This window comes from Pelodiscus sinensis, unplaced genomic scaffold (genome assembly GCF_049634645.1).
Source record: "Pelodiscus sinensis isolate JC-2024 unplaced genomic scaffold, ASM4963464v1 ctg126, whole genome shotgun sequence".
In the NCBI taxonomy this organism is placed as follows: Eukaryota; Metazoa; Chordata; order Testudines; family Trionychidae; genus Pelodiscus; species Pelodiscus sinensis.
In genome coordinates, this window is record NW_027465898.1 from 7,216 (window position 1) to 34,783 (window position 27,568).

The 27,568-nt window shown below is 65.0% G+C and overlaps 1 pseudogene; it reads left to right on the forward strand.

Moving 5' to 3' along the window:
- On the forward strand, window positions 1-27,568 carry LOC142824343 (cell adhesion molecule CEACAM6-like; annotated as a pseudogene).

Sequence of the window (27,568 nt, forward strand, 5' to 3'; positions counted from 1 at the left end):
GGGCGAGGGCCTGGCTCAGGGTTAGCCCGGCCCCTGGGGGCGGAGGGGACCGGAGCCGTCTCGTCCCCACCCCCGGGGGCAGAGTCTCAGTCTGGACCCAGCGCAGGCAGCTGGATCGGCCGCTCCCGAGGGGACCCAGCGTCCGGCCCCACGCGCACTGCGCTCTCTGCCAGCCCCTGCACAGCCCGGGGAGGGGCCATGGGGCACCTGCCTGGGCGCTGGGACCCCCCCTGCATGGGGGGGGCGCGTGGAAGCGGCTGCTGCTGGCAGGTGAGAGGGGGGTGCAGGTATGGGCAGGGGAGGGGGGTGGGCTTGGCGGTTTTGGAGAAGAGGGCAGGGGCCACTGGGGGCCAGTCTCAGGTGGGTCCCCTGCGCCCCAACGATCCGCCCCCAGGCTGACCCGTCTGCTGGTGCTGGGCTGTGCTGGCTGGTACCTGGGAGCCGGGTCAGCCCCGCCCTGGGACACCAGCACCCGGCTGTCCTCTGCCCCTGCCTGTCCCCGGATGCACCCCCCCCGTCCGCCTGTCTGTCCTACATACCCCCATCCACCTGTATATCCACAGATATACCTCTACCCGCCTGTCTGTCCTACATACCCCCGTCTGCCTGTCTGTCCTACATACCCCCGTCCGCCTGTATATCCACAGATATACCTCTACCCGCCTGTCTGTCCTACATACCCCCGTCTGCCTGTCTGTCCTACATACCCCCGTCCGCCTGTATATCCACAGATATACCTCTACCCGCCTGTCTGTCCTACATACCCCCGTCTGCCTGTCTGTCCTACATACCCCCGTCCGCCTGTATATCCACAGATATACCTCTACCCGCCTGTCTGTCCTACATACCCCCGTCTGCCTGTCTGTCCTACATACCCCCGTCCGCCTGTATATCCACAGATATACCTCTACCCGCCTGTCTGTCCTACATACCCCCGTCTGCCTGTCTGTCCTACATACCCCCATCCACCTGTATATCCACAGATATACCTCTACCCGCCTGTCTGTCCTACATACCCCCGTCTGCCTGTCTGTCCCCCTATGAATCCTCTGTTGGCCTTGTGTCTGTATCTCCCCCATCCCCCAATCCCCTCACTAGGGATGTGACAGTTAATGCAGCTGGGGGGGGGGGCAGCAGCCCCGTGGTCGGGGTCTGGACGGTGGCGCTTGGACCCCGGGTCAGGGGCCTCCCACCAGCCTCTCCACGGCGTCCCGGGCTCCCCATGAACAGAGGCTGGAAGGCGGCAGCCTCCCCCACCCCTCCCCCAGCACTGCTGCCTCTGATAAGGGGGGGGGCAGGTGGCACTGCAGAGCTGGTGCTGGGGGAACTGGTTTTTAAGCTGGATCCCCCAGCACCCCGCACTGGCTCCTGCTGCCCCCCCACCCGTAGGAGGGAGTGATGGGGGTAGAAAGGTTTTTGGGAGCTAACTGTGCTGGGAGCTGGCTTGAAAGGGGCTCCCCGTGTGTGTCGGCTCCAGCCTGCCCCCCCCCCCCGCCGCTGCTACAACCACTGCCACCTCCACCGCCACCGCCACCTCCACCGCCACCAGCACTGCCGCCTCCAGCACCACCGCCTCTATCACAGGCAGCAAGTCGTGGGGTGGGGGGCGTCAACAAGATTAGGTTACAGGCCAAGGCTTATCGGTTAATCATGTAGGACCCCCCCCTCCTTGCTGGGTGGGGCCGTAGCAGCCAGCTGCCTGGCCCCGGGTCTGCCATGTGGGGCAGACAGCAGCCCTGAGCCCCTGGCTGGGACCTGAACGACCAGGGTCTGTCTACACTACCCCGCTAGTTCGAACCAGGAGGGTAATGTATGCATACCGCACTGGCAAATGAAGCCCGGGATTTGAATTTCCCGGGCTTCATTAGCATAAGCGGGGAGCCGCCATTTTTAAATCCCCGCTGCTTCGAACCCCGTGTAGTGCGGCTACACGGGGCTCGAACTAGGTAGTTTGGACTAGGGTCCTATTCCGAACTACCGTTACTCCTTGTGAAATGAGGTGTACCGGTAGTTCGGAATAGGCACCCTAGTCCGAACTACCTAGTTCGAGCCCCGTGTAGCCGCACTACACGGGGTTCGAAGCAGCGGGGATTTAAAAATGGCGGCTCCCCGCTTATGCTAATGAAGCCCGGGAAATTCAAATCCCGGGCTTCATTAGCAAGTGCGGTATGCCTACATTACCCTCCTAGTTCGAACTAGCGGGGTAGTGGAGACATACCCCAGTTGACAATCTGATGAGCTAATGCTTTTGAGAAATTGACCCACTCGGCGACTGGTCACTCCCCCCCCCCCCGCGCTGCCTCTGTCAGAGCCAGTCCCCAGCTGGCCCTGGGCTCCATGTGCCGCTGTCACTGGGAGACACCGTGGGGTGAGCGGGGCCGGGGGGGGCTGTGTGAGTCCCCCACTTTGCCCTTGAAATGCAGCAACAGCCCCTCTGCCAAGGTGGAAGCGCCCGCATCGCCCATCCCATTAGCCAGTTAATCAAAGTGCAACTTCCCCAGCCGGCGGCCCTTATCAGAGAGCGGAAAATGGCCCCAGCAGGCCCCGACGGGAGAACTGCGGCTTCCCCCTCACACAGCCCTGCTGACTCACTAATCGCACACTTAGACAATAGTAGAACATCCTTGACAGACACATCTGTAGATGTTGATACATTTTCACACATTGATTTCAGCTACAGCACAACCCAGCATACACTGCTCACTTTCTATTTATTATAACGATGTGCACTGTAACAATAAACACGATAGTATTTACAGCGCAGTTGAGAGAGATGCTGTAATGCAGTCTCTCTCTCATGCCAGTTGTCTTACGGGTGTAGAATGATGTACCAAAAGAACTGCATTCGAAAACCAAACAATGGAAAACTTTAGCACCTAGAAGACCACTCAGTCCTACTTCTTCTTCAGCCAGTCGTGCAGACAAAGAGGCTTGGTTCCATTGGTGGGGTGTAATGCTGCCTGCTGCTTGTTTGCAATGTCACCTGGAGGTGGAACAGGTGTTCACGTGGCGGTGTTGTGGCTGGCATGCACTAAACGTTCCAATGTCCCTTCCTGCCCAACCCCCATTCCAACTGCTGATGTCGGGTTCTGCTCGGTAGCGATCCAGAACGGCGCGGGCCGGTGACTGTTCCTTTTGATCAGGCAGACGCCACCTGCCGATGTCGGGCTCTGCTCGGTAGCGATCCAGAATGGCGTGGGCCGGTGACTGTTCCTTTTGATCAGGCAGACGCCACCTGCCGAAGGCTGATTGTTCGGGCGGGTCAGGTTCTGCAGTTTCCGCATCAGAGTGTTGCCCTTTTACGGGTCCTGGGAGCAGGGGCCAGGCCTCGTCCCTCAGCTGTTGCAGGCACTTCAGATTCAGACCCGCTGGGCCGCTGCCGCAGCGCCCTGTGAGATCTCACCTTGGTACCGCCCTCCCGCGGGCTCAGATCGGCAGTGAGGTGCCCTTCCAGTGAGCAGCGGGTGCTGGGGCGTCAGGTGAGCGGGAACTCTCGGCAGAAGGGGGGAAGCAGAGGAGAGGGAACGTTCTCCCAAGGAGTTCTGTCACAAATCTCATTCCTGCAGTTTTGTCACCAGCGCCACCAGCCTAGAAGCGCGTCCTCTGGGGTGAGGCCAAAGCCCCCAGGCACAGGAATCTTTCACCCATCTGGCACGTAAATACCTCGCCATGGCAGCTGCAGCAGTGCCCTGCAAGCACCTGTTCTCACTTTCAGGGGACAGTGTAAACAAGAAACAGGCAGCAGTATCCCCAAACCCCACAGACTGGTTTGCCTGCATAACTGGCTGAACAGGAAGTAGGACTGAGTGGACTTGTGGGCTCTAAGGTAGGGCTGGGAACCTTTTTTGTGTTGGGGGCCACTGACCCACAGAAAAATCAGTTGAGGGCTGCACACAAGTGAGAAGTGGGAAAAAAACCCGACCCTCATTGTGGCCCCTGAGGCTTTGTCTACAGCGCACCGTTGCTCAAAATACAATATGAGCTACGCAAACTGCAAATCTTATTTTGAAATAGTTTATTTTGTACTTTGGCGCCATCTACACAAATTTGGAAATACCCCGCTATTCCGAAACGTCCCTTACTCCGTGTGGAATGAGGCGTACAGGGACGTTGGAAGAGCGAGCCTGTTCGATTGAAATAGCAGTGAGGACGCAGGACAGGTATGTCGGGACACTCTGGTGTCTTGAAATAGCGCTGCAGGGCAGATGTAGCCTGAGAAGCAGAACGACCCTCAGAGCCTGGGGGGCCAGCCTAGCAGACTTTGTGTGCTCCAGCCCCAGGGGAGCAGCTGGGGGGCTGGAGCGCCAGTGTCTGCTCCCCAGTGCTGGGGGTTGGCCCTGAGTCTCTGGGGCCACGTCCAGCCCCCGGGCCTGCGGCCCCCACCCCTGCTCTAGTTTTCCATGTTTCACTTCTGAGAGCAGCTATGGAGTCGCAATTCCACACGTGTCAGTTGCTCTTCCACCAGACAGATCTCAGGGCATGTTTGTGCGAGGGACTGAGAAACACGACAGGTCGAACCCTCCGCTCCGGCACCCGGGGACCTGACCGGAGCCGAGCCCGAGAACATGCTGGACCACGGGAGATCACAGAATCACAGACACTAGGACTGGAAGGGACCGCGAGAGGCATCGAGTCCAGCCCCCTGCCCTCGCCGCAGGACCCTGCACCCGTATCCAGTACCGCCTAGACCAGCGGTGCTCAGCCTTTCCTTGTTCATGACCTCTGGAGCCAGGAAACTTTTTTTTTTTTAATTTTTGCTCAACAAAAAGTGAAAAAAAATGTTGAGCAAAAAAACTCAACCCAACAACAACAAAAAAACAATCCAGGAACATTTTCTTCCGGCCCCTTTAATTTAAAGCTCCAGTCCGCCCCCTGCCACTCCCCCCACCCCTGCTGCGTGTGTGTCGGGCGCTGAGCCGGGAAAAGAAAACACCGGCCAGCCCAGATGGAAGCGCTGCGACCCCCAGGAAGGCGGCCACGACCCCCCGGGTTACTCACCACTGGCCTAGACCATAGACGCGGGTATCGTCTAGCAGCATCACCCACACGGCCGCTGCTGGCTGGGCTCTGAGAACACCGGGGGGTAAATCAGCCAAATCACAGCCCAGAACTGAGCTGGTGGCTGGTGGGACTGTGGGACACCTGGCCACAGCCCTGCTGAGGGGACCCCGGGCTCACTCAAATCCTGCCGGGCCAGGGAGGGTCACTCGCGTTTCTTTGGTGCATTTCGACAGGGAAAGAATCGTTAGTAAAATAGCAAAGTGCAGCACCGAGGGCTCTGGGCTGGGCTGGAAATCTCTGGAAATGTAGAAAACGTCCAATATTCCATGCCTTTCCATCGCGGCTCTGCCGTGTAACAGGGCGACTAGTCACAATTCATTACTACGAGTCTTGATTTCTGGAGATAACTGTGTAAGTTAACTGTGATTGACAGACAGCCCCATTATCCGTCTCCATACTCTTCTCCCCCCCCCCCCCCCAGGTGCCAGGGGGTGGATACTGGGTCCCACGGAGCAGCTCCGATTTCCACTGTTTGAGCTCTGGCCCCAGACATTTTCTCACCAGACGTCCCTGCCCAGCACCGCGTCCCAGGGGCTGCCAGCCCCACATGCCCCCCCTCCTGTCCCAGTGGGAGGGGGCACCAACCCCCCCCCCACACACACTCACACCCAACCCTGCCCTGGGGTGTCAGACCCGGCGAGGGGGGTTCACTCGTTTCTCCCACAGCGGCTCTGGGGACACCCCCTGTCTCCATGGGCCATCAGCAGCTCCTGCTCCCACCCCTGCCTCCGCTCTGGGACTGGGGAGCGAGAGCTGGAGCCGGGGCAGGTCCCAGGCAGCCGGGCCGAGCTCTGGACGGACGGGCCTGGATGGGCTCCGGGTCTGTCCCGTGCCCTGTGCTCTGCGGCCGGGTGCAGCGGGTGGCAGGTCTCCCCTGGCCAGGCGCCCGCGGGTCGTGTCCCCCAGGCCCTGTGCGTCGGGTCACCAGGTGTCTGGTATTTTCGCCTCCTGTCCAGTAAAGAAAATCAGAAAATACCGGACACCTGGCAGCCCTACACACACTCAGCAACCGGGCCCAGCCCCCGGCCCCTCCTGGACCCCCCCCACTTTTCCTCCCCCCCCCCAACCCCGCTTATCTGGCTCCGCAGGGGAGCTCTCTTCCAGCACAGAGTAAGAAAACCAGCTGGACGCTGGCAAAAAAAAGCCCCAAAGATCTTAAAGGGGCCATGCCGGGATTTTCGTATTTTTCTATCTATTTTTTGCTCAGCATGTTTGGTCTCCCCCTTTTTTTTACTCAACAGTGGTTTTTTTTAGGGGGGGGTTCGGTATTTTTAGTTAAAGCATCTGGGAACCCTGCTTGTGTGAGCCCCCTGCGCCCCGGCTCCCCCTCCCAACTGACTCTCTGCTTCCCCGCAGTCTCCGTCCTGGGCTCCTGCCTCCAGCCGGCGCCGGCCCAGAGCACCCGGACCCCAGGGACCATCGTCCTCAGCCCGCCGAGCCCCGTGGTGGGAGGGAATGTCAGCCTGGCCCCGCGGGATCCTCCGCAGAACGTGCTGAGCTGCGCCTGGTACCGATCAGCGACCGCTGATGAGCCCAGACTGATCCTCACTTACTACCCGTCGGCACCGTCTAATATGACCATCGGCCTGACCCACACGGGGCGGGAGACAGGGGGGCCGGGCTGCGCCCTGCACATCGCGGGGGTGACGCTCAGTGACACCGGGAACTACTCGCTGCTGATGGACGCTCCGGGGAACAGAGTCCAAGCCGCGGTGCTTCTGCGCGTCTGGGGTAAGTGACACCCCCCACAACCCTCTCCCCCCCCCCCCATGGGCTCTGGGCCTCTCCCTGGGGCTGAGCCCGGCCGGGTCACGGGGAACTGGCCCCAACACAGACACCCTGAGGTGCCCTGTGACTCCCTGGCCTCCCGCTTCCCCTGGCAGACGGTGCCCGGTGCCCTCTCCTGAGATGGGGGTTCTGCACCCCACCCCCCAACCTGCCCCTCCCGGCTCCGGCTCTCCCTGGGGGCGCCAGCTGTGACAGGGGGTTGGGGTTGAGCTGTACCAGGTGCGGGGGGATCCCTGGGCTCCCCAGCACCCACCAGAACCTGCCCTGCCCACCACTGCCCCTGCAAGGGCCCTGGGTGACATGAATTTGCTGGGTCTCAGCTCAGCCCTGAGTGAAATCCAGCCCCTCACCAGCAGGGGGCCAGGGAGTCTGAGATCCTGGGGGGGGGGCACACCGGGGGAGGGGGCTGTGTACCGGTTGGGGGGGGGCTCCCTGCATTGGCCCCACTCTGGGCACACAGGGATCAGGTTCTGGGGGCCCCCCAGCCTCTCTGGTGCCCCCCCCAGTGCTGGTGTCTGCAGCATCCCCCTGCCTGCCCAGCCTTGCGAGCCCCCCGGTGTCTCTGGCACCCCCCCATGCTGGTATCTCATCCCCCCCACCTCCTGCCTCCCCCCCCAGCCTTGCCAGCCCCCTCCGTGTCCCCCTCCCCTGTCTCTCAGCCCCAGGGTCCCGGCTGCCAGCCCGAGGGCGCGCTGAGCTGCCTGGGGGGGTGTCCGTGCAGAGCTGAGTGGTGCTGTCCCGGGGGGGGCACTGAGGGCTCTGCCCGGGCACTGAGGGGCGCCGGCCTGGCTGGGGAGGGAGGCCAGGCAGCCGCCTCACAACTGCCTGGTCAGCGAGCTCGGGGGGGGGGGGGAACGTCTGCTGCTGGGGGGGAGGGGTGCTCCAGGCATGCGAGAGGGGTCCATGCTGGGGGGCACAGGGGAGTCAGTGCTCAGGGATCGGGGCCCTGCCCCCTCCCTGTGCGTAGCTGGTGCTGCTGTGACCAGCTGCTCTTGTGCGCTGGGGTGTTTGGGGGCAGATTCACCCTGTCTCCATCTGGGCCTCTCTGGGGTCCCCCCAACCCCCTCCATGGGTGCTCAGTGGGACCAGGACTGGGGCCCCTGGGGCTGGAGATCAAGGTTCTACATTTTGCTGGGGGGGCCTCCCCAAAGACTCTGGAACCCCAACAGCCCCCCCCAAGTCTCTATGGGTCGCTGTCCCCACTAGCATGTCCTGCTCCCCTCCTGCTGGTGCCCATTGTGCACTGTGATCAGTGCAAAGATCCTTGCATGCCCTCGGCTTAAACTTGTGAGATTCTCAGCCTCAGTTTCCTCCCCCCCCCCCCCCCCGTGCCTGATCCTGGTCCCCTGCTGCCCGATCCCAGTGGGAGTGTGGGTGGGATTAGGGCACTGAGGAGGGCTGTGGGCCTGAGATCTAGGGGGCAGGAGACAGCCCCCCAATGTCCCAATGCCTGTCAGTGCTGGGATGCCAAGAGTTGGGGGGGGGGTCACTTTTTGCCTCAGTTTCCAATGCCTGTTGGATTTTCTAGCCCTGGTTGTGGGGGGAGGGGGTGCTGCTGCTGGGGGTGAAGGGGAAGCCCTGGGAGCCCTGGGGCCCCTGCCTGGGGAAGTAGAGTCAGAAAGCAGAGGAGTCTCTGGGCACCTGGCCCGTCTGCCATCGGGGGGGAGGGTCCCTGTGTGGATCCTGGGACGCTGTGAGGGGCTGGGGGCTTGTGCCGACCGCCGGAGGGGGAGAAGACGCCCCCCCCCCTCGCCCATTGCCCCACCCGCCTACCCCAGAGGGGCTGGTGCTGCCTGAGGCGCCTGGAGGAGCTCACTGGAGCCTCCTTGGCGGGCTCCCTGGCGCTGGCACCGTGGGTCAGCGCCGCCAGCTCGCCCCTCCGGCCTGCTTGGGCAGTGTCCCGGCTGCGCCTCTGCCGGGCCCCTCACCGGGGCATCTGGTCGCCAGCCCCCACCCGCCTGGTCTGCTTCCTCCGGCGCCCCCCGGCCCTCGCTGGCACCACCGCCCCGCGGGAACCGTCTGCCCTCTGCGCCGCGCTGCGCCTGGGGGAAGGGGGAGACGATTCACCTCTCTGCACCTGCGGATGCCTGGGCTCAGGGCCGGGTCTGCCGCCAGCTCGCTGGGTGCCCGCGGGCCGGTCCCGGCCTCCCTGGGGCCTCGCTCGCAGCTCTCACGTGGAGCGCGGTACCCTGCGGGCACCAGGGCCTGCGGGCGCCTGACTCCGCGCTGGCAGGAGGGACCCAGGGACCCGCGTGTTACAGTCTCCCCCACAGGGGGGCAGATCCCCCCCGGATTGGACAGTGGCCCCCAGCTCCAGCGAGCTGCTCCTGGGCCGGTCCCCAGGCCAGGCAGCCCCCCACCCGAGAGCCCCTGCTACACAGGGTTTGGCCCCGGCTGAGTGGCCGGTTAACAGGAAACTGCTCAGGCCAAGCCGGGAGCCCAGCACTGACCCCGGCTGCATCCGCTGGGCTGGGTGAAACCAGCTAGAACCGCTCCCCTGTGCGCCTGTCACCCCCACCCCCGCCAGTCCTGCCTGTGCGCCTGTCACCCCCACCCCTGCCAGTCCTCCCTGTGCGCCTGTCACCCCACCCCCACCAGTCCTCCCTGTGCGCCTGTCACCCCCTCCCCCACCAGTCCTGCCTGTGCGCCTGTCACCCCACCCCCACCAGTCCTCCCTGTGCGCCTGTCACCCCCTCCCCCACCAGTCCTGCCTGTGCGCCTGTCACCCCACCCCCACCAGTCCTCCCTGTGCGCCTGTCACCCCTTCCCCCACCAGTCCTGCCTGTGCGCCTGTCACCCCCACCCCCACCAGTCCTCCCTGTGCGCCTGTCACCCCCTCCCCCACCAGTCCTGCCTGTGCGCCTGTCACCCCACCCCACCAGTCCTCCCTGTGCGCCTGTCACCCCTTCCCCCACCAGTCCTGCCTGTGCGCCTGTCACCCCCACCCCCACCAGTCCTCCCTGTGCGCCTGTCACCCCCTCCCCCACCAGTCCTGCCTGTGCGCCTGTCACCCCACCCCCACCAGTCCTCCCTGTGCGCCTGTCACCCCCTCCCCCACCAGTCCTGCCTGTGCGCCTGTCACCCCCACCCCGCCAGTCCTCCCTGTGCGCCTGTCACCCCCACCCCGCCAGTCCTCCCTGTGCACCTGTCACCCCACCCCCGCCAGTCCTCCCTGTGTGCCTGTCACCGCCACTCCGCCAGTTCTCCCTGTGCGCCTGTCACCCCACCCCTGCCAGTTCTCCCTGTGCGCCTGTCACCCCCACCCCTGCCAGTCCTCCCTGTGCGCCTGTCACCCCCACCCCCGTCAGTCCTCCCTGTGCGCCTGTCACCCCACCCCCACCAGTCCTCCCTGTGCGCCTGTCACCCCCTCCCCCACCAGTCCTGCCTGTGCGCCTGTCACCCCCACCCCCACCAGTCCTCCCTGTGCGCCTGTCACCCCCTCCCCCACCAGTCCTGCCTGTGCGCCTGTCACCCCACCCCCACCAGTCCTCCCTGTGCGCCTGTCACCCCCTCCCCCACCAGTCCTGCCTGTGCGCCTGTCACCCCACCCCCACCAGTCCTCCCTGTGCGCCTGTCACCCCTTCCCCCACCAGTCCTGCCTGTGCGCCTGTCACCCCACCCCCACCAGTCCTCCCTGTGCGCCTGTCACCCCCTCCCCCACCAGTCCTGCCTGTGCGCCTGTCACCCCACCCCCACCAGTCCTCCCTGTGCGCCTGTCACCCCCTCCCCCACCAGTCCTGCCTGTGCGCCTGTCACCCCACCCCCACCAGTCCTCCCTGTGCGCCTGTCACCCCTTCCCCCACCAGTCCTGCCTGTGCGCCTGTCACCCCACCCCCACCAGTCCTCCCTGTGCGCCTGTCACCCCCTCCCCCACCAGTCCTGCCTGTGCGCCTGTCACCCCCACCCCGCCAGTCCTCCCTGTGCACCTGTCACCCCACCCCCGCCAGTCCTCCCTGTGTGCCTGTCACCGCCACTCCGCCAGTTCTCCCTGTGCGCCTGTCACCCCACCCCTGCCAGTTCTCCCTGTGCGCCTGTCACCCCACCCCCGCCAGTCTGCCTGTGTGCCTGTCACCCCCACCCCCACCAGTTCTCCCTGTGCGCCTGTCACCCCACCCCCGCCAGTCCTCCCTGTGTGCCTGTCACCGCCACTCCGCCAGTTCTCCCTGTGCGCCTGTCACCCCACCCCCGCCAGTCCTCCCTGTGCACCTGTCACCCCCACCCCCGCCAGTCCTGCTCCATGCGCCTGTCACCCTGACCACATCAGCGCCCCCATGTAACTGTCACCCCGAACTCCCCACCCCGTGAGCGTGGCTGTAATCTTCTGCCAGTGCCAGCCCAGCCGTGTCAGAAGTGGGAAGTTGCTGGAAATGGCTCGTCAATAATTAACCAGCTCCTGGAGTTTGCACCCAGCAGGGCGGGTTCAACCATCTGTTCTGGCTTCCCGCAGCGCCCTGCTCCAGAGACCCCCTGGCCCTGTCTGGAGCCGCCCCTGAGACCCCCTGGGCCTGCCTGGAGCCGCCCCAGAACCCCCTGGCCCTGCCTGGAGCCGCCCCTGAGACCCCCTGGGCCTGCCTGGAGCCGCCCCTGAGACCCCCTGGCCCTGTCTGGAGCTGCCCCTCGCCCTGGCTGCCCCAGCCCGGAGCCCAGACGGGGACCCACCCTGCCCGCGGGCGCTCGTCCCCCGGCTGCTCCCAACCTGGGCCCGGGTCAAATGGGCCGCGTCCGCGTCCACCTTCAGCCTCCAGCCGCCCCCGCGTTGGGTCCGGCTCCGCGTCTGGGCGCCCCCAGGCCTGCTCTCCCCCAGGGGCGGCTGTTCTCCGTCCCCCGGGCTCTGGGAGCTGCCGGTGGCTCCCTCCGAGGCGTTCCCCCCCCCCCCCCCCCCCGCCGTTCTCTGCCTCCTCTCGGCCCCAAGGGGCCGGGAAGCATCATCCAGTCCCCGGGCCCAGCAGGCAGCTCCTCCCCCAGGACAGGCGCTGGGGAAGCCTGTCGGAGCCTCCCTGGCACCCGGCCACCTGTGGCCTGCAGCCTCCAGCCAGCTCAGCCCCACAGGCCGAGAGCAGAGACCGAGGGGTGCGATTGCCCTGGTGCTGGTGCAGTCGGTTCTACCATGCGGCAGTGACCCTGCGTGCGTGCCTCAGTTTCTCTGGGTTCTGCACCAGTCCCTGGATGGGGAGGGCAATTTCCGGGCGCACGAGGGCTGATGCTGTCCGGGGTGCTCAGGACTCTCCAGCTGGGTTCTCCAGGGAGACTCATCCGACCAGGCTCAATGTGGCTCCGTCACCTGCCGTGCTCCAGGGGGAGCTCCAGCCGGGGGTCAGAGAGCAGGGTTCCCGGGGTAGGATATGGGGTGTCCGTGACACAGGACGGCAGACAGACCTGGGCTCTGAGCCACAGGCACCAGGGAGCCAGACGCTGGAGCTGCAGGGAGACACAGCCAGCCCGGCGCCGTGGGGCCGCTTCCCTGCAGGGAGGGCCCAAGGAGCAGCACCCAGAGGGGGCGTCACCAGTCCTGGGGCAGTTGGGATCCAGGTGCAGTGTCTCTGGAAACCACCGCGCCTGTGTCCTGAGCTCCGCCTGTCTGCCTGGGACATCCTGTCGCCTGTCACCCTGTGCCCAGCCCGGGGGTCGGCCTCGTGCCTGTGTTCTGGGCTCTGCCTGACTGCCTGGTGTGACGACACGTTGGGGTCCCCCGTCTCCTGCACCCCCGTAATGGCATGAACAGACTCCACCAGCCAGTAGAATAGAGGTGGTTTATTGCTCCCCCAGGATACAGCACAGCACAGATGTCATCAGGTTACAGGGCAGGCCTAGGATGCCTCAGCCCCCCTTGATATGGGGCAGGGGTCTCGGCTTCTAAACCCCCCAGCCTCTTGCTGTGGCTGCTTCCTCCATGCTCCCCGACAGAAACTTAGGGTATGTCTACACTACAAAGTTAGTTCGAACTAACATTCATAGGCGCTACACTAGCGCTCCGCTAGTTCGAATTTAAATCGAACTAGCGGAGCGCTTAGTTCGAACTAGGAAAACCTCATTTTACGAGGATTAAGCCTAGTTCCAACTAGCTAGTTCGAATTAAGGGGTGTGTAGCCCCTTCATTCGAACTAGTGGGAGGCTAGCCCTCCCCAGCTTTCCCTGGTGGCCACTCTGGCCAACACCAGGGAAACTCGTCTGCCCCCCTCCCGGCCCCGGAGCCCTTAAAGGGGCACGGGCTGGCTACAGTGCCTGTGCCAGGTGCAAGCCTGCCAGCACCCAGCCAGCAGACCCTGCACCTGGCACGGCACAGAGCCACCCACCCAATGTCCCCCAGCCCTCCCCCTCTTCCTGGGACCAGGCTGGCGGCTCCCGGGAGCTTGCCCTGGACCGCAAGAGGCGGGCACCTTCCTGGGCTAGTGCGGACATCGTGGACCTCGTCCACGACCTCCGCACTAGGCACAGGAAAGTGGCCGACTAGGGCAGGGGAGCTGCCAGCCTGGCCACCCAGGAGCAGGTGTGCATGAAAATCAAGGGGATCCAGTGAGACCCCCGACCCTGAGCCCTGAGCTTACAATGGCCGTCCTGGGTCAGACCAAAGGTCCATCTAGCCCAGTAGCCTGTCTGCCGACAGCGGCCAACCCTAGGGACCCTGGAGGGGATGGACCGAAGACAGTGACCAAGCCATTTGTCTCGTGCCATCCCTCTCCAGCCTTCCATAAACCTTGGGCAGGGACACCACTCCTACCCCCTGGCTAATACCACTCCATGGACCCAGCCTCTATGACTTGATCTCACTTCTCTTAAACTCTGTTCTAGTTGTAGCCTTCACAGCCTCCTGCAGCAAGGAGTTCCACAGGTTAACTATTTGCTCTTTTTTTTTTTTTTTTTTTTTTTTTTTTTTTTTTTTTTTGTGAAGAACAACTTTCTCTTACTAGTTTGAAGCCTGCTACCCATTCCTTTCCTTTGGTGTCCTCTAGTCCTTCTTTATGGGAACTCATGGAGAACTTTTCTGTATGCACCCTCTCCACCCAACCCCTGCTTTTAGAGACCTCTATTCTGTCCCCGCTCCATCTCCTCTTTTCTAAGCTGAACAGTCCCAGTCTCTGTAGCCTCTCTTCATCTGGGACCTGTTCCCAACCCCTGATCATGTTAGTTGCCCTCCCCTCGCCCAGCCTCTCTCTTCCTCTCTCCCACCTCCTTTTCCCAGTCTCCCCCAGTTTTGTTCAGTAAAGACAGAGTCAATGTTGGAAGAAACGTTATCTTTATTTTGTACATCAATAAGAAGGGGGGCCAGGGAAGGGTAAGTGGAAGCAGGTGAGGGAGGAATGGGGTACGCGCCCCCGATGGGGAGGACTGGGCTGGCTCTGCGGGCTTCTGGGGGTGGAAGCTCTCCTGCAGCCCCCCGATTACCCCTCTCCCCAGATGGCAGTCTGTGGCAAGTGCAGCCGGGCTGATGGCCGAGTGCTGTGATGTGCCCAGTGTGGGTAGTCCGGGCACTCCAAGCCAGAACTTCTTTGCAAGCGGGGCACCCCTGAGAACTGTCTGTCCGGGGTGGGGGTCGGGACCCTTTAAGCGCAGCCCTCAGCTAGCCTGAGACAGCAGCTCCACACTCTAAGTCCTAATCTGATGCCCTGCCGGCACTGCTTCCGGCCAGCCTTAACCCCAGTTCAGGGTCCACTCAATGTGGACTTGCTAGTTCGAACTAGCAAAACGCTAATTCAAACTAGTTTTTAGTTCTAGACGCGTTAGTTCGAATTAGCTTAGTTCGAATTAACTAATTCGAACTAAGTTAGTTCGAACTAGCGCTGTAGTGTAGACGTACCCTAACTAACCCTCCTCCAGCCCTGCCCCCCAGCCAGGGCAGCATCCACCTTCCTTTGTTCCTCTGCATGGGGGGTAACTGGTCAGACAGGTTGAGAGACCCTCTTTGCATAATGACTCATCCCTTGTCCTCCTGGGTTGTGCAAGACAGCAAAGATCACCCACAGCCCCAGCCAGGTACCCCCACTACGTCACACCTGGGACACCCTGTCGCCTGTCACCCTGCTCCCAGCCCAGGGGTCGGCCCCGCGCCTGTGTCCTGGGCTCCGCCTGTCTGCCTGGGACACCCTGTTGCCTGTCACCCTGCTCCCAGCCCATGGATCGGCCCCGCGCCTGTGTCCTGGGCTCTGCCTGTGTGATGTAGTGGAGGGACAGTCCACTCGCTGGGCGCTGTGCTTGGGCTGTGGGTGGCCCCTGCTGGCCTCTGTGAGCACGGCCCGGGGGGGGGTCGCCCTGAGGGCCCTCATGTCATGACAGTGACCCAACCGGTTCTCAGGGAGAGGGGAGGGGCTGGGACAAAGCAAGCGGCTGGTTTGGGGAAGAGTTGGTCTTGGCTAAAGAAACGTGCAGAGAGGGGACTAAGCAGAGCACTGGGAGTTGAGGGGCCTGGGCACCCCACCCCAAGGGGCTAGAGCTGCCAGCCCCTGACTCCTGTAGCTACATCCCGTCTGTGCCGGGCTGTATCCTGGAGCAGCAATAACCCCCCTGTTCTACCGGCCGGCGGAGCCTGTTCTGGCTGCTGCGGGGGTGCAGGGTCGGGGGACCCGACGCGCTGTCCCAGGGGTGTCAGGAGCAGGATGCGCTGCACCCCGTGGAGGGAGTTTCCAGCAGTGAGTGGCGGGCGCAAGAGAAGCTGGAGGCTTGTAAGAGCCAGGCGTGCTGGAGACAGAGCGAAGCGGTTCCTGGGAATCGTGGGGCGCTGCAGCACTAGACTGGTGAGTCTGCACCGAGGGGCCCAGCGGGCAGATGGCCTACGCCCGACTCTTGAAGGCAGAGCTGGTGGGGCTGTGCAGAGAGAGGGGCTTGCCTGTGGGAAAAGCAACCAAGGCCCAGCTGATTGCCCAGCTGGAAGAGAATGACCAGTCATGGGGCTGGGATCCTGTCCCAGCGGGGAGCAGCCAGACCCCCCCAGGGAGCGTGTCAGGCTCTCAGACCGGAGGGGGGGCTGGAGCCTGCCAGACAGACACGGCGCCCACCAGGCCACACTCCTCCAGCAGCGGTTCATCCAGGACGGGATCTGGCCCGGCAGAGCTGCGATGGCTGGAGATCGAGCTGAGGCCAAAGGAATTGGAGTCACAAGAGAAAGAGCAGCAGGACCGTAGGGAGGAATGTCAGGACCGGGAGACGGAGCCTCAGGACCGGGAGAGGCAGTGGCAGTATGAGCGGGCCGTAGTGGGGCGGAGGAGCCGAGGGGCCCGGCTGCGCTGAGGGGGAGGACCCCAGGGGGCCGTGGCGGGGCGGAGGAGCCGAGGGGCCCGGCTGCGCTGAGTGGGGAGGACCCCAGGGGGCCCAGGGCGGCCAGGCACTTGGAGAAGCTCGTATTGGCCCAGTGTAAGGACGTGGGGGACGTGGACGGTTCCTCAGCTCCTCTGAGCGGGCCTGTGAGCTGCACCGGATCCCCCCAGCTGCCTGGCTGCAACAGCTCCCTGCTTGCTGGATCAGGAGGCCGCTCGGGTGCTCAGTCAGCTGGAGAATCTGCAGCCGGATGATTACGACCAGGCCAAGGAGGCCCTGCGGCACAGTCCGGGCTGACCCCTGAGACGCACAGGAGGAAGTTCCGGGGGGTGCAGAAGGGGCCACGGGAGACCCATGTGGATCTGGCTCCCGCCTGGCGCAATCCTGCCGCAAGTGGGTGCTCGGCGCAGGAGCCCAGGCCGCAGAGGAGCTGCGCAAGCTGAGGATGCCGGAGCTGTTCTATGGAGCCTGAGGCCTGGCTCCAGGACCGGAGGCCAGTAGGGCTCATCCACAGCCCAAGCGTAGCGACCAGCGAACGGACCGTCCCCCACGACATCACCCTGCGCCCAGCCCCCGGGTCGGCCCGTGCCAGCGTCCTGGGCTCAGACAGCGCCAGCGGCCCCCGTCCAGGCAGCAGCTCCGGGGCCTCCTGCCTGAGTCCAGGCTCTGCCGGGCGCCCCTTGGCCGTGGGGCCCAGGTCTTGTCGGGTTCGATGCCCAACCCCCCCCCCGGCCACGTGGGCCGGACACTCGCCGTTTGCTCCGTGTCTGGGGCGCCCCCGGCTGTGACAGGACTCCGGCAGCCGAGGGGTTAACTGACCCCCCCCCCCCCGATTTCTGTCTCCCACGGCCTGGCATGGAAATGGCCAAAGGAAATGTCCAAGCTGGCCCACGGGGAGGCAACCCCACGAACTGCCCCCCCCACACCCACAGCGCAGCCCCTGGTGGGGGCAGGGGCAGGGGCAGGGCCCACAGTGACCCCCCCTCCCGCTCCCTGCACAGAAATGCTGCCCAGCCCCGTGGCAATGCCCAGCCAGACCCTGGTGCCTGAGAACGGGCCCTTCCCCTCACGTGCAGCAGCTCCCCCGGTGCCGGGACGGGACCCCTCATCGTCCACCGTCGCCCTGACAACGGGACCCCTCATCGTCCACCGTCGCCCCGACAACGGGACCCCTCATCGTCCACCGTCGCCCTGACAACGGGACCCCTCATCGTCCACCGTCGCCCCGACAACGGGACCCCTCATCGTCCACCGTCCCCCCGACAACGGGACCCCTCATCGTCCACCGTTCCCCCGACAACGGGACCCCTCATCGTCCACCGTCGCCCTGACAACGGGACCCCTCATCGTCCACCGTCGCCCTGACAACGGGACCCCTCATCGTCCACCGTCGCCCCGACAACGGGACCCCTCATCGTCCACCGTCCCCCCGACAACGGGACCCCTCATCGTCCACCGTCGCCCTGACAACGGGACCCCTCATCGTCCACCGTCGCCCCGACAACGGGACCCCTCATCGTCCACCGTTCCCCCGACAGCGGGACCCCTCATCGTCCACTGTCCCCCCGACAACGGGACCCCTCATCGTCCACCATCCCCCGACAGCGGGACCCCTCATCGTCCACCGTTCCCCCGACAGCGGGACCCCTCATCGTCCACTGTCCCCCCGACAACGGGACCCCTCATCGTCCACCATCGCCCCGACAACGGGACCCCTCATCGTCCATTGTCAGAGTCCAGGCCGGCCAGGGCGGGCGGGAACCTCAGGGGGCATCGCGCCAGCCCCCTGCCCAGCGCAGGACCAGCCCCTCTCAATCGACCCAGCAGGGCTGGGACCCAGACACCCCTATGGACGGAGACCCCTCCCCCCCCCGGTGTGGTCTGGGTGTCGGGGAGCCGCGCTGGGGCTGGGGAGCCGGCGGGAGGAGCAGGCGGGAGCAGGGCCCAGCCAGGGCTCCCAGGCCAGGGGCAGGCGATTGCTCAGCGAGGCCCCAGACAGGCCTGGCCTGCGAGCGGAGTCGTCCTGGCCCCAGGGGAATGAAATCAACCCCCCCCCCGCCCCCCAGGAACCCGTCCCAGCGCTTCCCCCCCCACCCCGGAAAATCGGTCTCCTGACATCCCGCCTAGATCCCCCCTCCGCAGCCTGAGCATCTGCCACCCCTGAGACCAGCCTCGCTCCAGCCTCCCTGGGCCCTGCAGGGAGTGGGAGGGGAGCTCCCCAGCCCCCCCAGCCAGGCGGCAGTGACACAGCCCTTTCCCAGGGGCCCCTCTCACCTGGGGGCCGCCCCCCACCTCCAGGTCGGCGCCTCTCAGGACCTCCAGCCGCTGCCTCCATTGTGAGCCCCTTGGGGGAGCCCCTCCCTCTGGCCCCCGGGGTCCCCCCTCCCAAGGGACTAGCCCAGCCTGTTCCCCGGCCCAGAGCGACCCCCGGCCAGCCCCACAGGAGGGGAATGGCGCTGTGAACAGCAACGGATCCCTCAGGCCAGTCGGCCTGGTCCCCTCGGCCCCCCACGTCTGAGTCTCCCCTCAGCCGGGGGCTCTACCTCTTCTGGCCCCCCCGATCTGAGCCCCCATCTCCCAGCCGAGCCCCCAGTGCCGCCAGCAACAGCCCCCCCCAGCCAGTGTCTCTGCAGGTAACAGGGTCGCCTGGGCCCCTCTTCTCCCCCCCCTGTCCAATGTTCCCCCCTCGCTGGGACCAGCTGAGCCGGGTGCTGGGGTCTCCCCTCTGCACCCCCTGGCAGTTCTGGGCTGGTCCCTGCAATGACAAACACCCCCCCGTTGTCACATTTACCCAGCCACATCCCGGGGCCTGAGCACCCCCCCAACATGCAGCCCCCCCAAACCCAAGCCCCCCACACACTAGCACAGACCAGCGTGTCCTTGGCTCTGTGGCGGGCTCTGGGCACCCCTCCCCGCTCAGACTCAGGGGACACGGGGAGAAGCCCGGTGCCTGGCGCAGTGAGACCCCTGCAGAGCCATAGGGCTGAGCAGGAAGGGGGTCACGCTGGGGGCTGCCCCCCACCCCACTGGTCCCCCCGACCTCCATGGAGTGAGAGAGAGGCTCTGGCAGAGAGCGTAGCATGCACCAGTGACGCCACCCCCAGCCTGGGCCTGGGCCGGGCAGCGGGGACCCAGTGCAGGGTCTGGCGGCACCAAGCGCCCTGCAGGGCGACCACCTCATGGGATCGGCTCGAGACCTGGCTGTTGGACCGGAGCCTCTTGGTCCCCTCCACCCAGCGCTGAGAGCACCTGAACCCCCTGGACACCGGAGCCTCTCGGTCCCCTCTGACCAGCGCCGAGAGCGCCTGAACCCCCTGGACACCGGAGCCTCTCGGTCCCCTCCGCCCAGCGCTGAGAGCACCTGAACCCCCTGGACACCGGAGCCTCTCGGTCCCCTCTGACCAGCGCCGAGAGCGCCTGAACCCCCTGGACACCGGAGCCTCTCAGTCCCCTCTGACCAGCGCCGAGAGCACCTGAACCCCCTGGGTGCTGGAGCATCTCGGTCCCCTCTGCCCAGCGCCGAGAGCGCCTGAACCCCCTGGGCACCGGAGCCTCTCGGTCCCCTCTGACCAGCGCCGAGAGCACCTGAACCCCCTGGGTGCCGGAGCCTCTCGGTCCCCTCTGCCCAGCGCCGAGAGCACCTGAACCCCCTGGGTGCCGGAGCATCTCGGTCCCCTCTGCCCAGCGCCGAGAGCACCTGAGGTGCCGGAGCATCTCGGTCCCCTCTGCCCAGCGCCGAGAGCACCTGAACCCCCTGGGCGCCGGAGCCTCTCGGTCCCCTCTGCCCAGTGCCGAGAGCACCTGAACCCCCTGGGCGCCGGAGCCTCTCGGTCCCCTCCGCCCAGCGCTGAGAGCACCTGAACCCCCTGGACACCGGAGCCTCTCGGTCCCCTCCGCCCAGCGCTGAGAGCGCCTGAACCCCCTGGACACCGGAGCCTCTCGGTCCCCTCCGCCCAGCGCTGAGAGCACCTGAACCCCGTGGACACCGGAGCCTCTCAGTCCCCTCTGACCAGCGCCAAGAGCACCTGAACCCCCTGGGTGCCGGAGCATCTCGGTCCCCTCTGCCCAGCGCCGAGAGCGCCTGAACCCCCTGGGCACCGGAGCCTCTCGGTCCCCTCTGACCAGCGCCGAGAGCACCTGAACCCCCTGGGTGCCGGAGCCTCTCGGTCCCCTCTGCCCAGTGCCGAGAGCACCTGAACCCCCTGGGTGCCGGAGCCTCTCGGTCCCCTCTGACCAGCGCCGAGAGCACCTGAACCCCCTGGGTGCCGGAGCCTCTCGGTCCCCTCTGCCCAGTGCCGAGAGCCCCTGAACCCCCTGGGTGCCGGAGCCTCTCGGTCCCCTCTGACCAGCGCCGAGAGCACCTGAACCCCCTGGGTGCCGGAGCCTCTCGGTCCCCTCTGCCCAGTGCCGAGAGCACCTGAACCCCCTGGGCGCCGGAGCCTCTCGGTCCCCTCTGCCCAGCGCCGAGAGCCCCTGAACCCCCCTAGGCTCCGGGAGGGGCCGGTACTGTGGGAGGGGCCGGGGCCCAGATGGCGGCCGCTCATCTCCGCGCCATAGCAAAGGGATGGCTCTGCGATCCCAGAGGGCAGCGGCGGGGCAGCTACACCGGGACCCCTCCCACACCCGCCGTGGCAGCGAGCCCAGGACTCGTCCCCGCCCATGGGGCAGCAGCCCCCACGCTGCATGGGGGCACAGGGCCCGCGGTGACGCTCTCTCTGCTCCTCGCACAGAAATGCTGCCCAGGCCCACGGTGACGCCCAACCAGACCCTGGTGCCTGAGAACGGGACCTTCTCCCTCACGTGTAACAGCTCCCCCAGCGCCGACACCCGGCTCTGGCTCCGGGACGGGGAGCCCCTTGGGCCCAGCCGGCGGCTGGTGCTGTCCCCCGACAACCGCACCCTGACGGTGCTGAACGTCACCCGGGGCGACGCCGGCGCCTACCAGTGCGAGGTCGGGAACGCCGTCAGCTCCAACCGCAGCGATCCCAGCCCCGTGACAGTGACCTGTGAGTAGCCTCAGCCCCGGCTCTGCCCGGCCACCGAGATGCAGCTGCTTCTGGGGTGGGGCGTGTGGCTTTGGTCACCAGAGACCCCTCTCTGGTGCCACCGTCTCCTGCCCCGTCTCTCTCTGTCTAGATGGGCCAGACTCCGCCAGGATAGACCCACCAGGCCCCATCCTCCTGCCCCTGGGGTCCCCTCTGACCCTCACGTGTGTCGCCGACTCCGTCCCAGCCCCGAGCTATCGCTGGGCTCTCAACGGCACCGACACTGGCCAGACCGGCAGCAGCTTCACCTTGACCCTCACGACCAGCGCTCAGCAGGGCACGTACGAGTGCCAGGCTCACAACTCGGGCACCAGCCTCACTGCCTGGGCGTCGGTCGCCGTGCGGGTGCCAGGGCCGGGTGAGTCCCTGGGAGGGAGCTGGGCGTTGCTTTGCTGTGGGGCTCTGTGGGGCCAGGTGTGGGGTCAGGGCAGGGGCGCGGACCACCGGGGATGGGGCCAGTTGGGGATGTGAAGAGGCGGGGAGTTCGCCCAGTGTCTGGTTGATGGGATTTGTCTCGCCTCCCCGATGAGCGGCGGAGGGAGGGGGAGGCGCTGGGTCCTGGCTCGCGCCGCGTCCGGCTGCCCCACTGCGGCTCTGCGCGGACACATGGGCAGCCGCTGGCACGGACTGACGGGCTTTGGCTTTCGGTGCCTCCACTGAGCTCTGGGACTTCCCGCAGGCAGGGTCCGGGGCGAGGGTGTTCGCAGCACCCGGGGCCTGGGGCAGCTGGGACTCAGTGCGCCACCCCCACCCCCGCCGTGTAGGGACCGGTGCTGGGGGGCCTGGACTGCGGCTGGCCTGGGGGTTTGTATCCCCATGGCTGGAGGGGGCTCCGCTGTGCTTGGGGGCAGGGGATCCGCCAGGGCCTTTCCCAGCCCCATCGCGAAGGCGCGATCTGGTCACCCACCCCGGGACTGTCAGCTGCTGCAGCTGGGCTAGAGCCTGGCCACCCCCCCACTTCCTGCCCCCCCCTGTGGCCTCCCAGGGCTGTGCCCCCCCCCCCCCCCCCCACTGTGTGCACGCTCAGAGGCTCCTAGAACCTAACCTTGGGCCAGGCAGCAGCGACTTGGAGTTAGAGCCAGGACTGGGCAGCCCCAACCCCCCACCAGGCAGCGGGTCTGGGCCTGTCAGTCCTCCCCATGGGACCCACCTGTCCCCCCCTCGGCAGCCCGGCTCCAGGGCAGGGAACAAGTCCCAGGCCCTGAGAAGTTGTTTCTTTGCCTGCGACCTGCCCAGGGCTTTTCCTACAAGTGTCCCTGGCGACATCTTAGCCTTTCCCGTGGCTCCCAGCAGCGCGAGAGCTCAGACCCCTCGGCCAGCGCTAGGCAGCACTGGGGGGCTGGCACCCCCAAACCTCCCTGCGCCCAAGGGGGCTGGGCAGCACCAGGACACCTCCCTGTTCCTGCCCTTTGGGCACCCCACATCCCGGGGCCTCTCTTGGGCCCAGCCCTGTCAGGCGTGGGGGGCCCTGGCGGAGCTGCCCTGGTGTCTCCGGGGGGGAGGGGGCTGGAGTAGATGGGGGTTCCAGAGCCCCCAACAGGAGGGGCACCAGGAGGAGCAGCGCTGGCAAGCGCAGGGCTGGGGGGCCGTGGCTGGGCTCCCTGACGCCCCCCTTCTCCCTTTCCTCCTCCAGACTCTTCTCCAGAATCACCCTCGGGCCTGTCGCCCGGCGCCATCGCTGGGATTGTCATCGGGTCCCTGGCGGGGGCGGCGCTGGTCGGGGGCCTGCTCTACTTCCTGCTCTGCAGAAATGGAAGGTAACGGCGCAGGGGCCGGGGTGCCTGGGGCTGGGGGCTGCCCTGCTGGGGAAGAAAGGGAGGGGTGGGCTGGGCAGACAGCTGTCAATGGACGGACGGATGGACGGACAGATGACTGATGTGGACATGTCTGTGGGTGGGTGGGAGGGTGGATCAATACATAGTCCCAAGTGGAGCAGGATCTGCCCCAAGAGGTAAATATAACTGGGCCGCTTGGAACTACTGACCAGCGGGATACAAGTGAACATCCCTGGCATGGGAAAAACACCTCAGCAGCCCAGCGCGGTGGCTCTGGATTCCAGAAAGGGGAACGACACAGGTGAGGAGGGCGTTGAACAGACATTAAAAGGCACAGTGAGAAAAGGAGACTCCCTGCAAGCTGCACGGACACTCTTCAAAGGCACCGTCACAGATGCCCAAGTTAAATGTATCCCGCAACATAAAAACCAGAGACAGAGAACCAAAAAAGTGCCACCGTGGTTTAACAGCCAGTAAAAGAAACCGTGAGAGATAAAAAAACATCTTTAGAGGAGTGATAGAAATGCAGCCGTGTTAGTCTGGGGTAGCTGAAACAAAACACAGGACTGTGTAGCACTTTACAGACTAGCAAGATGGTTTATTAGGCGATGAGCGTTCGAGGGCCAGACCCACTTCCTCAGATCAAATAGTGGAAGAAAATTGTCACAACCATATATACCAAAGGATACCATCACAAAAATGAACACACATGAAAAGGACAAATCACATTGCAGAACAGAGGGGGGATGGGGGGGTAAATGTTGTGAGCTAATGGTATTAGAGGTGATAATTGGGGAAGCTCTTTGTAAGGGGTAAGATAATTGATGTCTTTGTTTAAGCTTAGGTGTAAAGTGTCTCTGGACGGGGAAATCTTGCCTTACTAATTGCTAGAGTCCTTTGAAGGGGTGAACACACATGTGGGCAAAGGGGACCCAGCGGACCCAGTGGACTCAGATTCCCAGCAATGCTTTGACAAGGTCCCTCACCAAAGGCTCTTAAGTATCCTGTCATGGTCTATGAGGGAAGGCCTCTTGTGGACTGAGAACTGGTTAAAAGACAGTGAACAAAGGGCAGGAATCAATGGTCAGTTTTCCGAGTGGAGAGAGGTAACCGGTGGGGTCCCCCCAGGGTCTGTCCTGGGCCCGTCCTATTCAACCTATTTATAAATGACCCGGAAAAGGGGGAAACAGGGAGGTGGCAAAATGTGCCGATGATCCCAAACTGGTCAGGATGGTTAAGCCCAAAGCAGACTGAAGAGCTCCCCAAAGATCTCCCCGAACTCAGCGACGGGGTGCCAGCATGGCCCGTGAGATGTCCTGTCGGCCAACGGAAAGCAATGCGCGCTGGAAACATCGTCCCACCCCGGGGCCGTAACAAGGGCGGGGCGAGGGAGGCTCTTCCCTCGGGCACACAGCGGACCGGTGCACCCCCACAGCTGCGCCCCACATCCAGGGTCCCAGGCTGGACTTCCCCTCCCCAAACAGCCGGCGCGCTGCCTGAACAGCTGGGGCTCTGACCAGCCGGCGACTTCCTTCCCCTGCTGCCTTCCTGCTTGGGGTGGGGTGGTGGGGTAGGAGTCCTGGGACCGCACCAGCTCTGTCCTGGGACCATCCTATTCAACCTATTCATAGGAACTGGAGAAAGGGGAAAGTGGGAGGTGGGGCCGTAGTGGGGGGTGTTACAGTCAGTCGTTGCTGTATTGAGCTGCGTGTGCGTGTGCGTGTGCGTGTGCGTGTGCGTGGCTTCTCTGGGCCCTGCAGCACTGGCTGGGGGAGGGGGAGGGGGAGGACTCACCCCAGAGTGTGTGGGGCCGACACCTGAGGGCAGGCACAGGAGAGAACTCCTGCACCGGGCTGGGGGCAGGGCCTGGGGGAAGGGTCGGTCTCGGTGGGGCTGGGAGGAGAGAGGGGGCTGGGAGCAGGGAAGGGGGGAGGGACCCGTGAGCCCCTCCCCCAGGAGGAAGGAGGCCGCTGGCCCTCGGGGCCTGTCCTAACGTTGCTCCTGCCCTGCGCTGTGCCCCAATGAACCTTCTCTCTACCTGCCGCCTGAGAGTCCCCTCTGGCCGCGGTGGGGGGCAGGGTCGGGGACTCCCCCACACACCGCGCCAGACACCAGACTCCTCGGGAGAGTTCACCAAAGCAGACAGGGACGAGCCTCCCAAAGCCCCCGCCGAGCTCGGCGACTGGGCGACAGGCTGGCAAAGGGAACGGTGGGTTGGTCCAAAGTCAGGCACTTCGGAGAAATGAATCCCCACTAGACGTACAGCATCATGGGGCATCCCTAGTTCGAACTAGCGGGCTAGTGCAGACATACCCATGGGGACTAACTGGGCTACAACTACTCTGCGGGGGAGGGCTGGGCAGGCGGGTGGGTGTAGGAGCAGGTGGATGGTGGGTAGAAGGGGGATGGAGGGTGAATGGATTGGGAGGGTGTGGGGGGCGGGTGGGTAAGTGGGGGGAGGGCTGTGCAGGCGGGTGGGTGCAGGGGTGGAGGTGGAATCGGGGCTGGGCTGGGTGGGAGATGGATAGGTGGGGTGGAGTGAGGTGGCGGGGGGCTGAGGTCGTGGATGGGTAGACGGGTGGGTGTAGGAGGGCAGGGGTGTCAGATAGAGGGCTGGGGAGATGGAGGGGGTGGGGTTGGACTGATGGTCCATGGGGGGAGAAGGGGCGGGGTGCTGGTCGGAAGAGCTGGGGAAGCCAGCTGGTTGCTGCCCCCTGAGAAGGGGGATCCCCCCCCACCCTGCCCCACAAAGAATCTGCTGTTCCCCCAGGGGGCCTGAGCAGCACGTTCCTGTCGGAGGCCAGGCCGCGTCCCCCCCCAGTAAGTAGCAGCCCCACCGCTTGCTGCTGCATGGGCATAGGCAGGCCTGTGGGCCTGTCAGTAGTGTGGACAGGGCCTGTGAGCAGCGTGGGCGGGGCCTGTGACCACTGTGGGCGGGGCCTGCCAGCCACATGCCTGAATTGCTGCTCCCCTGCACCAGACTATGATGGAGGGCCTAGCACAGGGCATGATGGGAAACTCCTGAGTCAGACAGGAAGTGACATCACAGCCGCACCAGCCCCCACTGTGCAAGAGTCCGTCTGGGATTCCCTCCCCCCCGTGGCTGCTCTGGGCTGTGGGTGTCCCCTGGTGCGGGGGGGCTCTGGGGGCAGGGAGGGGCGAGGGGCGACGTGGGCCCGGGGTCCCCTGCTCAGCCCATCCCCCAACCCTGCTCCCCTCGGCCCCCAGTGCCAAGCCACGTGGCTGGTGCTGGGAACCTGGGGCCGCACCGTGGAGACGCAGGCTGGGGTCCTGTGAGCCTGGGGCGCTCTTCCCCTCCCCCCCTCTCTGCGCCCCATTGCCTGCTCCCCTCTTGCCTGCTCTCCCCTCCCCCTTTGGGGACACCACCCCACCGCCAGGAACCCTCAGTGCTCGCCCGCCACGGCCACTTACCCAGCTGGTGCCACCTGGCCCGCTGCACTTGGGGGGGGGGTCACTGCTTGAGGGGGGGTGTATCCCGGGACTGTCGTGTGTCTGACCCGTCTGTCTCCTGTCTCTGCCCTGCAGGCCAGGATGTCGGGGACAAGAAACCCACAATGGTAAGGAGCCTTCATGTGCAGCTACAGGACTCCTGGGTCCTCCTGGCTCCGGGAGGGCAGTGGGGTGGGGAGTTCCAGCTGGGGGTCGGGGCTGGAGGCAGGACTCCTGGGTCCCCCTGGCTCCGGGAGGGCAGTGGGGTGGGGGGTTCCAGCGGGGGGTCGGGGCTGGAGGCAGGACTCCTGGGCCCCCCGGGGCGGCGCTGACCTGGCTTTCCTGGCTTGCAGGCTGACCCAGATGTTCACTATTCCACACTCGCCTTCGGCTCGGGAGCCCAGAAGCCGGCGCCCGGGCCCCAGCCCCAGCGGGAGAACGGCACTGTCTACTCGGAAATCAAAAAGAAATGACAGCGATTAGCCTGGGACTCTGGACCATTCCCCTCCCCCCGATGGGGAATTGCCCCCCCAGCTAGCCCCCTCCCCCGCATCATTTGCTGGGGGGAAGCTGCCGTCCCACCTGCCCCCTCCCGCTGCTCAGACCTGCCCCCAGCCTCACCTGGGGAGGGTCTCACACCCTTCTGGGGCGAGGGCCGTCAGGACTCAGAATCCCAGGGCTGGCTGGGACCTCAGCAGCCACTGAGTCCAGCCCCCCGCCCAGCGCAGGATCCGCCCAACTCAGCCATCCCGCCAGGGCTGGGACCAGCAGGGACTGAAACACCCCAAGGCAAGGAGATCCCCCCTTCCAGGGAACCCAGCCCGGGGCTTCCCCACCCGCCTAGAGAAAACCTTTGTCCTAATGTCCAACCTAGACCTCCCCCACCGCTACGTGAGACCACTGACCCCCCTGCATCTGCCCCCCCGAGAACAGCCTCTCGCCAGCCTCTCTGGAACCCCCTGCAGGGAGTCGCAGGCTGCTCTCAAATCCCCCCTCACTCTGCTCTGCTGCAGACTGAACAGACCCAAGCCCCCCAGCCTCTCCTCACAGGCCATGTGCTCCAGCCCCCTCAGCATTTTGGTCGCCCTCCACTGGACCCTCTCCAATGCGTCCACGTCCTTTGTGTAGTGGGGGGCCCAGAACTGGACACAATACTCCAGATGCGGCCTCACCAAAGCCGAATAAAGGGGAATAATGACA